The sequence below is a fragment of the Pelodiscus sinensis genome, chromosome 14 (genome assembly GCF_052426305.1).
Source record: "Pelodiscus sinensis isolate ZL-2025 chromosome 14, ASM5242630v1, whole genome shotgun sequence".
Lineage (NCBI taxonomy): Eukaryota > Metazoa > Chordata > Testudines > Trionychidae > Pelodiscus > Pelodiscus sinensis.
The window spans coordinates 23,478,587-23,491,353 of NC_143065.1; the positions used below are offsets into that span (position 1 = coordinate 23,478,587).

At 41.1% G+C, this 12,767-nt stretch overlaps 1 protein-coding gene across 3 annotated transcripts in view; it reads left to right on the plus strand.

Annotated features, from left to right (window-relative positions):
* The window catches only part of SEMA6D (semaphorin 6D), a 365,529-nt gene that overhangs the window by 183,309 nt on the left and 169,453 nt on the right, over positions 1-12,767 (plus strand). The window contains exon 1 of one of the 3 annotated variants that reach the window (XM_075897220.2): positions 11,037-11,052. The exons of the other annotated variants lie outside the window; for them this stretch is intronic. The gene's annotated coding sequence lies outside the window, so the exon portion shown is untranslated. Of the gene's footprint in view, positions 1-11,036; positions 11,053-12,767 lie in introns of those variants that run through there. 3 annotated transcript variants of the gene reach the window in all.

A 12,767-nucleotide genomic window follows, 5' to 3' on the forward strand; every position in this document is an offset into this window, starting at 1 on the left:
TGCCTATATTCATCCTTTGTTAGTTGTCCTAGTTTCCATTTTTTATATGACTCCTTTTTTATTTTGAGATCATGCAAGATCTCCTTGTTAAGCCAAGCTGGTCTTTTGCCATATTTTCTATCTTTCCTACACAGCGGAATTGTTTGCTTTTGGGCCCTTAACAACGTCCCTTTGAAATACTTCCAACTCTCCTCAGTTGTTTTTCCCTTCAGTCTTGCTTCCCATGGGACCTTACCTACAAGTTCTCTGAGCTTATCAAAATCTGCCTTCCTGAAATCCATAACCTCAATTGTGCTGGTCTCCCTTCTACCTTTCCTTAAGATCATGAACTCTATTATTTCGTGATCACTGTCCCCTATACTGTCTTCCACTTTCAAGTTCTCAACTAGTTCCTCCCTATTTGTTAAAACCAAATCCAGAACAGCTTCTCCTCTGGTAGCTTTTTCAACCTTCTGAAACAGAAAGTTGTCTCCAATGCAGTCCAGAAACTTATTGGATAGCCTGTGCCTCGCTGTGTTAGTTTCCCAACATATGTCTGGATAGTTGAAGTCCCCCATCACCACCAAATCTTGGGCTTTGGATAGTTTTGTTAATTGTTTAAAAAAGGCCTCATCCACCTCTTCCACCTGGCTAGGTGGCCTGTAGTAGACTCCTTGCATGATATCACCCTCGTTTTTTACCCCTTTTAGCTTAACCCAGAGACTCTCTACACAGCTATCTCCTACGTTCATCTCCACTTCAGTCCAAGTGTGTACATTTTTAATATACAAGGCAACCCCTCCTCCCTTTTTTCCCTGTCTGTCCTTCCTGAGCAAGCCGTACCCTTCCATACCAATATTCCAATCATGCGTCCCATCCCACCAGGTTTCTGTAATACCAATGATATCATAGTTGTATTTATTGGTTAGCAATTCCAGTTCTTCCTGCTTATTACCCATACTTCTCGCATTTGTATATAGGCATCTAAGATACTGATTTGATCTTGCCTCCCTGTTGTGCCCTGACCCTCCTTTCTCCTTGCCATTATAGTCCATAGTCCCCCCCATTTCCAACCCATCTCCCAGTCCCGCACATTCAGCACTTACCTGTGGGCTTTGCTCACCTGCCCCCGACAAACCTAGTTTAAAGCCCTCCTCACAAGGTTAGCCAGTCTGTGTCCAAACAAGGCCTTCCCGCTCCTGGAAAGGTGAACTCCATCTCCGCCAAGCAGTCCTTCCTGGAAGAGCACCCCGTGATCAAGGAAGCCAAATCCCTCCTGGCGACACCATCGTCGCAGCCAGGCATTCACCTCCAGGATGCACCTCTCTCTGCCCGGGCCCCTACCTTTGACAGGAAGGATAGAAGAGAATACCACCTGCGCTCCAAACTCCTTCACCCGTACTCCCAAAGCCCTGTAGTCACACTTGATCCGCTCAGTGTCACACCTGGCAGTATCATTTGTGCCCACGTGGATGAGTAGCATGGGGTAGTAGTCAGAGGGCCGGATAATCCTCGACAATGCCTCCGTAACATCTCGGATACGGGCCCCTGGCAGACAGCATACCTCTCGAGGTGAGCTGTCAGGGCGACAGATGGGTGCCTCCGTTCCCCTCAGAAGAGAGTCTCCAACCACCACTACCCTACGTTTCCTCCTCGCAGTGGTGGCAGGAGACTGCTCAGCCTTGGTGGTGCAAGGCCTGGTCTCCTCCACTGTGGGGGGTGACTCCTTGTCTCCTGCTGAAAGTAAAGTGTAACGGTTATGTAACAACACAGTGGGAGGGTTAGGAGCAGGGGTGGAACACTGCCTGCTGCCGGAAGTAACCAGCTGCCAGTTCTCACCCTGCACCACCGCCTCCTCCATAAGTGGCTGGTCAACAGTCCCACATCCTAGGACAGTGACCTCCGTGGACTCCACAGGAATACTGTCCAGGAATTCCTCATGGCTTCGAATGCTCCTCAGCCTGGCCACCTCCTCCTGTAGCTCTCCCACCTGCTGCCTGAGAGATTCCACCAGCAGGCACCTTTCACAATGGTTGTCTCCCCCAGCCTGGAGATCACTCAGTGGGAATTGCAAGCCACAAATACAGCAAGACCACACCAGGACCTGGGTAGAGGCATCCATGCTCAGGTTCTCTGTCTGGATACAGGCACAGGTGGAGGAGACAGGAGAAGTACTGGCACAAGCGCTACGGGTCTTCATCACCATCAGTCACTCCCTCTGCTCAACTCCCCTGTCTGCAGTCCCCTGTCCGCTTCGCTCCCCTGGTCGCACTGCTCTGGCTTTTTAAAGCCTGCTTGCCTAGGTCAGGCCTGCCCCCTTCTGAGTCACACAGGGGAAGGCTGAGCCTGAGGCTAATCAGAGGCAATCAAGGGAACAATGGCAGGCTCTCAGTCCCAACTGCCACAGAAGCTGAAACTGAAACTGCTAGCACTCACCTGAAATCAGACTCTCAATTCACACTTCAAACTGTAAAATTCAAACAGTCAGGCACAGGCACACACTCACACCACAGCTTGTACTCTCACCGGGTAGCCTCTTCGGCGGTGGGGTCGCTTTGCTCTCCCTCTTCAACTCCCCTGTCTGCAGTCCCCTGTCCGGATCACAGCCATGGTTGACAGTGAATTGCCATTTGTGGCCAATGCAAGCAGCAGGAAGTGTCACAGGTCAGAACTCCACTTCCCGCCACAAGAATTGGCCACAAATAGCAATTGGTGGCCAACGAGAGCTGAAATCCTCCAATACCTGCAGAGGTGCAGGTAAACATGGAGGTGGGAACCCACCATGGACTAATCCTGAAGATCAGATCTGTCCCACGGGTTGGAATATGTCTACCCTGGTCTATTCTGTGCAGATCACAATTCAAGGTCTGGGAGATCCAAACAAGTGCAGGGAAAGGAGTGTTCCTTATTCTCTGCTAAAAGACTTACTTGGCATTTCTTGGATTCTTCAGGGCGGGGGCTGGTGGTGGGGGGTGGTGCAGGATTCAGGACATGGCCTTGGGGATATGGGGGGCTCAGGGCAAGAGGCCTGGGGTGTAGAGGTGCAGGAGTCAGGCTGGGGGTTGAGGAGGGGCTCAGGACATTGGACTTGGGATGTGGGGACTGAAAGAGTGAGGGTTGGGGTAAGGAGGGGCTCAGGGAAGGGAGTGGGGTGCAGGAGTCAGGGCAGAGGGTGAGGAAGGGGTCAGGACAGAAGATTGGAATGGAGGGCTTATGGCAGGAGGTGGTTGCTGGCTTCTTCCCGGGGTGGCAGCCTAAGGAAGTGGGAACTGTGCACCCTGCCCACTGGCTTGTCTCTGGGGGCTAGTGGGGACTTTCTCCATCTCCCAACCCTGTCTCAGGGTGGGGAGGTTGGTGGGGGCTGTCTCCCTCCCATCTGGCCCCTCGAGCAGGGGGGATAGCAAGGGCTTCCTCCCTCCCAGGGTGGGGGGACTGCTGGGGCTGTTTACTGGGCAGGGAAGCCCCACTTATGTGGTCAGTGGTAGGCAAAATGGCACTCCCTGGCTGGTACAGCTGCCCCAGTGGTCACTTTGCAGTATAGCGCTCCCTTGTGGGCTCAGTGCCCTCAATGGCCACTATGAGAATAGTATCCCTCTAAACAGGCCTTCCCTTTCCATCTTATGGAAAACAGTCCCATTCCTGGAACTTCTGGTTTTCCTGGAACAACCAAACCCTGACCTTGCTTTAAGTTAAGAGAAGAGGAAGCTGCATATCAAATTTGGTGGTCCTAGCTCTTACCATTTGAGAGGAGTTCTTGAACAAACAGACTTACAGACAGACAGATTCAAGTTTCTAAAATATATAGATAGATTACTTCTTTGTTAAGTAAGGACACAATGTAACCCCAAGGCAGGCCACATTTCAAACCAGCAATATTCCATTATTTGCTTTTAAAAACAATTTTTTCCAAACTACATATAGCAGAAGCTGCCCTGCCAGATATTTCTCAATAAGGAATCTTTTTCTAGAAGGAGGAGAAATAAGCGGATAGTAATGGTTCTATGTTGCTTTGATCAAGAGCCAGAAAAATTTCATTACATCCTTCTAAGCCCCAGAACTTCTCACCTTTATCTTTTATGCGCATCATAAGGTATTGCCTCCAAAAACTTCAGTAAAGAGGAGGAAAGATGCTCTCTGCTACATTTCCTTGGAGCCCGATAGTTTTCTACATTGAGTAGCAGCTGTGGCAAATGTCCTGTTAATGCAGGGAACAGCTGGGCTGCAAGCAATGACAGCAAGAGAAGTGGCAGAAGAGTCATAGGCATCCTTGAATAAGGAGGGATCTTTACTTTTATAACACGGAAGTGTCAATAATATTACTGAACATCAGGTTCCAATTTGGCATTAAAAATGCATCTCCGAATAGACATAACAGTTAAATTCCCTCTTAGGATTCTCCCACCTAGCATTACTTTTGCATGGTTTCAAGTAAACATGGGAGGAGGGGGAACCAAAACAGGGATAGTTGGATAGCTAAGTTGATGAAAGCCATGATCTTTTGTCTTGAGGTACTTATATACCAACCTCACTCACTGTCCGCTACGTGAAATGGAATTGATTCATTCACTGTCATTCTCAGTGGAACCATTTCATTTATCCAGACTGATTCACAAAACCAGTACATGTGATTCAACTAACTTGGCATAATTTAAAGTTCTGAGCATGGAAGGTGACTGAGATGAACTCTCAAGGAGGCCAGATCGCCTTTTCACCTCAAAACAGGTTCATTCCTCCAGGTCACATTGTTAGTTGTTAGTAATTAGTAATTAGTAGTTCTGTCACATTTTAGTTGTTAGTGCTTAGTAGTTCTGTGCTTAGTCTGAAGGTAAAATGAGATCTTTTTTATTTTTGAGCAGGAAATGAAAGGGGGTTACTTTAGCCACATTTTTTTATTCTTTTGCAAGTGATGTTGTAGATCTCAAAATATTTCCCTAAACCTTTAATACTGAATCAAGCAAAATTCCAAGGGTAGACAATAGGAATGTTCCCAGATAGGGACCAAAGGATCACATATATGTGTGTGTGTTTAATTATTATAAAAAAATCTAGCTGGTCCCAGTTAAAAAATTATATATGTAGGAATGATGACATCAGAGAAAGCATTCCCTGCCCACTCCAGTCATCTCAAGAAATGGCCTGTGTCCATGAAAGCTCATAATCCCATCTACATGTTTTGTTGTTCTATAAAGTGCTATCAGACCATTTGTTGTTTATTAAGTTTATCCTATACAGACTAACTCAGCTACCCTCTGAAGCTTCTTTCTTTTCAGATATTCTTCCTCTCCTACCTTCATCCCCCTCCCCCTTTTCTATCTTGGCTCTGCTTATTTTCACCTGCTCTTGTTTTCCATTGAATACCTCATTTTTGAGAGTGAGATTAACAATAGAAATTGGTCAACCTTAAATAGCAGGCTATTTAGTGTTAACTAATCACAAGAAATGTGACGGTTGAGGAAATATCAAAAATAAGAGGGTGATGTAATCAGAGAGCATAAGCATCATAGGAAGACTTACATCAGGCACGTAGCTAAAATTGTGGATAACATTTTTAAAATCAGTAGTTATTTGGGGTGTTTTTAGTTAAGGCTCACTTTAAAGGGGGCTGATTTTCTAAAATGATTGGTATTTTTTTGAAAAATCAAGCCCTTTTAAGGTGTCTCAAATTGTGCACCCAAAATTTACTTTTTTAAATCTTGGTCTATAGAAATCGCAATATATATCTTGCATAGGTATTAAGTGTGTGTTATAAATGGACACATATAAACCACTCAAGTGTGCTCTGATGTCTTTGAATTGGCACTAGAAACTAATCACAATTCTTTTCTGAAACTATACAGTGAAAGGTGGACCAAACCAATGTCTTAAGAGGTATATAGCCTTTGTGTTAGACCACTTCACAGGGGTGATTTTCACAGTGTATTTTTATCTCCTTCTGTGTGGTTGCAACTAAAAAGTCAACAATTACCAGCAGTTACTCCACAGAGACATTTCCATTGTGTCCCATTCTAAATATAGGGCAGTAAAGATATTAACAGTGATCACTGTGTATAATTTATCCTATAAAAAGCAGATTACAATATCTCTGTAATACTTTTCTTCTCTAGCTTTGTTATACAATTAAGCTGTTTTACTAGGAAGTGTTTCCTCTATCTGCTACACAGATAATTCCTGCAAAAAGAAAAAAGCTAAAATGTTAATGTTCTCTTAATTAAGATAAAGGACAGCTGTTGAATTCTTGTGGGACACTAGCTTGACATCTCTTTTTAAAAATAAATTAACATACCCCTATGTTTGTATCAGTCAGAAAATAATTTGTAGGGAAGGATTTTCAGAAAGTTAGCTGTATGCAACAATCAATTTAACTATACGACAAAGCTTCCTGATAATAAAAATTATTCATTGAGCTAAATCATTGACTTATTAGAATAGTGCATGTTGTACACAGAAAGAAAATAACCTATTTAGAGTATTTGATATGATTACCATGTTATGCACATTCAAATATATAGGTCTATTTTCTAAAATAAGCTTTCAGTTTGGAGCAGAAGGGAAATGGCAAGACATAAAGCAATAGTTTTATTGTATATTTTGTAACTGCTCTGAACACCAAATCCTGAATGTTTTACACATTAAAATAAAACTTACAATTGATAATTCCACTGGATGCCTATTTATAATATTATTGTTTTAAAAGGAGGCAAATCAGACAACAGTTTTTAACATGAATAATATTGCTCCCAGCACTCTTCCTGCAGCCCACATGTTGTGTTTTTTGGCATTGATCCTGGCATTTTTTTTAAATAAACATTTCATCTTAATTTTTTTTATCCACAAGCTATTACAATCGACATTGACACAGCTGGCAAAGACACTGAGCGAAAAGTAAACATGGTGCTTAAAAATGTAATATAACATATTGCTGTGTTTGTGTGTAGAAATGTAATCTTCCACAAAGAATATTTTAAAATTGTTTATTTTGTTTACTTCTTTATGGAATATCAAATATAGTGATACTTGATCATAAAACTAGACTTTTTAAACCAATGACACTTGCAAAAATGTATATCCTCGGAGGCAATTTTTTAAATTTCTTTTTATGCTTACAAAAACACAGGAAAGTAAATGACATACAAGTTGCATTATTCAGAAAATCATAATAGTCAGTGTTATTAAAAATCATTTTCTCTTAATAAAATATGTAAAAAGAGGAAGCTTCAATAACAAAAGGTTTGCTCCATTTTTCAAGGCAGAAAATGTCTATAGGCATATGAGACTTGATTCAGATACAAATTATTTCTAATTCCATGACATAGTTGCTATGATGGCATATAGGTGGGGCTTTGGTAAAACTAGATACACAAGAAACGTATGACAGTTGAGGAAATATATGAAAACAGATGACAACTCATAGATAAGGCCAGGCAGTTGTCATGTATGTCCTGGAGTCCATGAGCTCCATATTAGTTTGTTGTTTTTAAATCCATGAAGTTGCATAATTGCTTATGTTGGAAGTGAATGTGATGGTATCCTGATGACATTTTTTCCTACAGAAGGGCAAGAGAGCACAACCACAGCTTTGTGGCCCAGTAAGGGCTCATGGGTAGCTCTGTGATACTTACATGGCCACCAGATCCTGCCCTCTTCTCAAGAGATCCTCTGCAGTTTTGTTTTGTTTTGTTTTTTTATTTTGGCGCAAGTTAAATGAAAGTAACAAACATGAAACACTTTGGCTGTGGCAGAAGTCCAGGCTGTGTGTGTGTGTGTGTGTGTGTGTGTGTGTCTATATGCATAATATATCACATGTTACCCAAGTGGCCATTGAAAATCCTATTTGATGTTTGCCAGCCCTACATACTAGAACACTTGATGTGCTGTTTTGCACTAGCTGGGCAATGCACTAGCTTTCTGACCTTGGCCATCTCAATGAACACCATAAACAGTGTCCCTGTCAGCTTGACTGTCATTCTTTCATTACATTCAAAATGAATTCCTGGAGAGATTCAACTGTTCCTGTGGTTGATTAGTGTACACCCCCATTTGAATTTTCCACTTCCACTTATTATTTTCTTTAAGGCTTAATTATAAAAAGAATAAATGTTCTGCAAAAGTAAAAGAAGCAATGAGAGATAAAAAGACATCTTTTAACAAGTGGAAGTCAAATCCTAGTGAGGAAAATAGAAAGGAGCATAAACTTTGTCAAATTAAGTATAAAAATATAATAAGAAAAGCCAAAAAGGAGTTTGAAGAACGACTATCCAAAAACTCAAAAAGTAAATAGCAAAATGTTTTTTACGTACATCAGAAGCAGGAAGCCTATGATGGGGCCATTGGGCTATCAAGGTGCTAAAGGAGTACTCAAAGATGGTAAAGTCATGGCGGAGAAGCTAAATGAATTCTCTGCTACAGTCTTCACAGCTGAGGATATTGGGGAGATTCTCCAACCTGAGCTTTTTTTTTAGGTGACAAATCTGAGGAATTGTCCCAGATTGAGATGTCATTAGAGGAGGTTTTGGAATACATTGATCAACTTAACAGTAACAAGTCACCAGGACCAGATGGCATTCACCCAAGAGTTCTGAAAGAATTCAAATGTGAAATTGCAGAACTATTAACTGTGGTTTGTAATAGTTGTAAAGGATCCTTTAAATCAGCTTCCATATCTAATGACTGGAATATAGCTAACTTGACGCCAATACCTAAAAAGGGTTCTAGAGGTGATCCTGGCAATTACAGACCAGTAAGTCTAATATCAGTACCAGGAAAATTAGTTGAAATTATAATAAAGAATAAAATTGTCAGACTCATAGATGAACATAATTTGTTTGGGAAAAGTCAACATAGTTCCTGTAAAGGGAAATCATGCCTTACTAATCTGCTAGAGTTCTTTGAGGGGTGTCGACAAACATGTGGATAAGGGGGATCCAGTAGACATAGTGTACTTAGATGTCCAGAAAGCCTTTGACAAGGTCCCTCACCAAAGGCTTTTCAGTAAGGTAAGTTGTCATGGGATAAGAGGGAAGGTCCTTTCATGGACTGATAACTGGTTAAAAAACAGGAAACAAAGGGTAGGAATAAATGGTAAGTTTTCAGAGTGGAGAGAGGTAACTAGTGGGGTCCCTCAAAAGTCTGTCCTAGGACCAGTCCTGTTCAATTTATTTATAAATGATCTATAGAAAGGGTAAACAGTGAGGTGGCAAAATTTGCAGATGATACCAAACTGCTCTAGATAGTTAAGACCAAAGCAGACTGTGAAGAGCTTCAAAAAGATCTCAACAAACTAAATGATTGGGCAACAAAATGGCAAATGAAATGTAATGTTGATAAATGTAAAGTAATGTACATTGGAAAAAATAATCCCAACTATACATACAATATGATGGGGACTAGTTTGGCTACAACTACTCAAGAGAGATCTTGGAGTCATTGTGGATAGTTCTCTAAAAACATCCACTCAGTGTGCAGTGGTAGTAAAAAAAAAATACCAAATAGAATGTTAGGAATCATTTTAAAAAAGGATAGAGAATAAGACAAAAAATATCTTATTGCCTCTATATAAAACCATGATATGCCCAGACCTTGAATATTGAGTACAGATGTGGTCGCCTCATCTCAAAAAAATTATATTGGCATTGGAAAAAGTTCAGAAAAGGGCATAAAAAATGATTGGGGGTTTAGAACAGGTTGCATATGAAGAGAGATTAAAAAGACTTGGACTTTTCATCTTAGAAAAGAGGAGACTAAGGTACGTCTAGACTACATGCCTCTGGCGACAGAGACATGTAGATTAGACTACCCGGCATAGGAAAATGAAGCGGCGATTTAAATAATTGCCGCTTCCTTTAAATTTACATGGCTGCCGCGCTGAGCCGATCAGCTGTTTCTTGGCTCAGCGCGGTAGTCTGGACACGCGGGGGTCGACATCAAAGGCATACCTGGGAGGTTGACAAATGCCTTTGATGTCGCCCCCCGCACGTCCAGACTACCGCGCTGAGCCGACAAACAGCTGATCGGCTCAGCGCGGCAGCCATGTAAATTTAAATGAAGCGACGATTATTTAAATCGTTGCTTCATTTTCCTATGCCGGGTAGTCTAATCTGTATGCCTCTGTCGCCAGAGGCATGTAGTCTAGATGTACCCTAAGGGAGGATATGACAGAACTCTATAAAATCATGAGTGGTGTGGAAAAATGAATAAGGAAAAGTTATTCACTTATTCCCACAATATAAGAACTAGGGTCACCAAATGAAATGAAATGAATAGGCAGCAAGTTTAAAACAAACAAAAGCAAGTTTTTCTTCACTCAGCGCTAGGACTTTAACAGGTTCAAAAAAGAGCTAGATAGATTCATGGAGGTTAGGTCCATCAATGGCTATTAACCAGGATGGGTAGGAATGGTGTCCCTAGCCTCTGTTTCTCTAGAGGTGGGTGACAGGGGAGGGATCATGTGAGGATTACCTGTTGTGTTCCCTTCCTCTGGGCCACTGTTAGCAGACAGGATACTGGTCTAGATAGACCGTTGGTCTGACCAAGTATGGCTGTTCTTATGTTAAAATGGATATTTGCCCTTTTATTATCTAGTAAGAAGATTTCTAGGTGCGATCCATGAGTTTTTAAAAAGTATAAATTTATTTTTAATTTATAGTGTAATTCATATGATACCAGATTAAAAATGTCTGATATTTAGAAATTAGCCCAACATTTCATAGTGAAGTAAAATGTTTTCTTACAGCTTCTAATATGTTTTCAAAAGCAACTACTGTGCATATCTCTCTTTCATCGATAAAGAGGGCTAACCCAACCTTATGAGCTTTCACCGAGTAAATCTTTTACACAGAATTAGATGGATTTGTTTGGGTGCTTGGTACCTTTGGGGGATTGGTTTCTTTGGTGCTGAGCTCTCCTGGAGCTGAAATGGTTCAGCATCTGCGTTGCTCTGCAGGGAGGGGATGTCACCCCAAGATTGTAACTTTGCTGGGAGAGACCAGAGCTTCTGGCACAGCAGGCCAGAATGGTGGGGAGCCCAAGAAGATGGACATCGGTGTCATGATCAGCACACTGGGAGACAACTGCAAGGTGATTTCTGTGATTTAACCTGTCACACCCACTTTTCTGCAGGAAACTCCAACTAGAACTTCCCAAGACACATTTCCCATTTGTCATTTGACTTTGAGAGCATGGTCCACGTCTAACAAAAACCAAGCAAAGCAGTTTAAGGAATAAGCTGGAGAGTGACAGTTTCATGCTGTAGACAGGGTCCTGTACTTGTAGCTGTGTTCAGAAAGCAAATGGCAGGGCCTAGTTGAGATGACGAGACTAGATAAGGTCCAGTATATCATAATCCAATTATATCATAGAGCTAGAACTGAGCAGCGGAAGCATTGCTTTCTCCCTCCCCATCCTAACAGGTGAGTGCAGACTGAACAGGTAGGACTGGGGGTCATGTACTTGGCTCCACTCTCTAGTGTGCTGAGCAGCAGATCTGAGCTGGCACAGAGGGGGAGGTAATCTGTGATCATTATAACACTGATTATTCCACAGTAGAAACTGTCTCAGTTGGAACATGAGGGAACCACAGAGTGAATTGTAAGTACTAAGCCATTCTTTCTTATACTCCATGGGTGGCACAGCTGCAGACTGCCCCTTACTCAGGACAGACTCTAAACTAGCAATGTAGCCCAAAGGCAGTATGGAAAAGACTATATAATGAAAGTGTTCAAGACTTCTACAATCTTCTACAATAATAAGGGTTATTACTATAGAAGCTACAGTAGTCCCATTTAAAAGGAAATTGTTGGTGATAAATACAAAATATACAAGATAATTTTATCTCTATTCAAAACACAGGGGAAAAATCAATGTTTGTTTAATAGAAAAAACAGAATCAGTAAGGAGAAAATTATATTTCTAAGCTTCTGAGACAGAATTACAAGGATTTGAGAGTAAATTGTAGTAAATAAATAAGTAAATAAAAACTATAAAAAATTAATTCTCAGTGTGCTTTTTTAAAATCTATTACATTTCAGCAAACACTTTAATAGAATTCTAAATGCGAGTGAAAATGGAATGCTTTTTCTGTTTCAGGGCTCTGTATCTTCATCTATAGATGTAAGCAAAAATATTAACAAAGAAAAAAATATTTCTTTCTTTTATGCTCAGGTTCAGAAATTTTTCAGTCAATCAATAATTAAAATACTTATTAGTTATTCCAAGGTACATGAATATAAAATATCTATATAAATAAGTGAAATATTTATGTCCAGAATTTGTTTTGGATCATATCAGAATTTCTGGGAAAAGATAGTATCTATCATATTTGGTGGATGCCATGTTCATTTATTGGCAATTTAGCACATTTTAGACAGAAAGTAAAAGGTCTGTCTTTTCAAGAAGAAGCAGAATCAAACAGCATTTATTTAAAAAGAGGTGTTAAGGTAAACATGAGGGTATGTCTACACTACAGATTTTTTTCAGAAAAATCCATTTTTCTGAAAAAAAACTTCAATTATGTCCACACTGCAATTGCGTTTTTCCAAAAGAAAATAGAAAGAACAGAGGGGTTTTTCTGACATTGGTAATCCTCATTCTACGAGGAAGAAGCCTTTTTCTGAAAGAGCTCTTTTGGAAAAAGGTGTGTGTGGATGGGAAAGAGAGCGTTCTTTTGAAAGAAGAGGAAAGAAGTGGCCACTCCATCCACAGTAATCACAGCTTAAATGTGAGATAACGTCCATTCAGTGTGGACGCTATCTTTTGAAAAAGAAGATCGCTTTTTCGATGAGCATTTGCAGTGT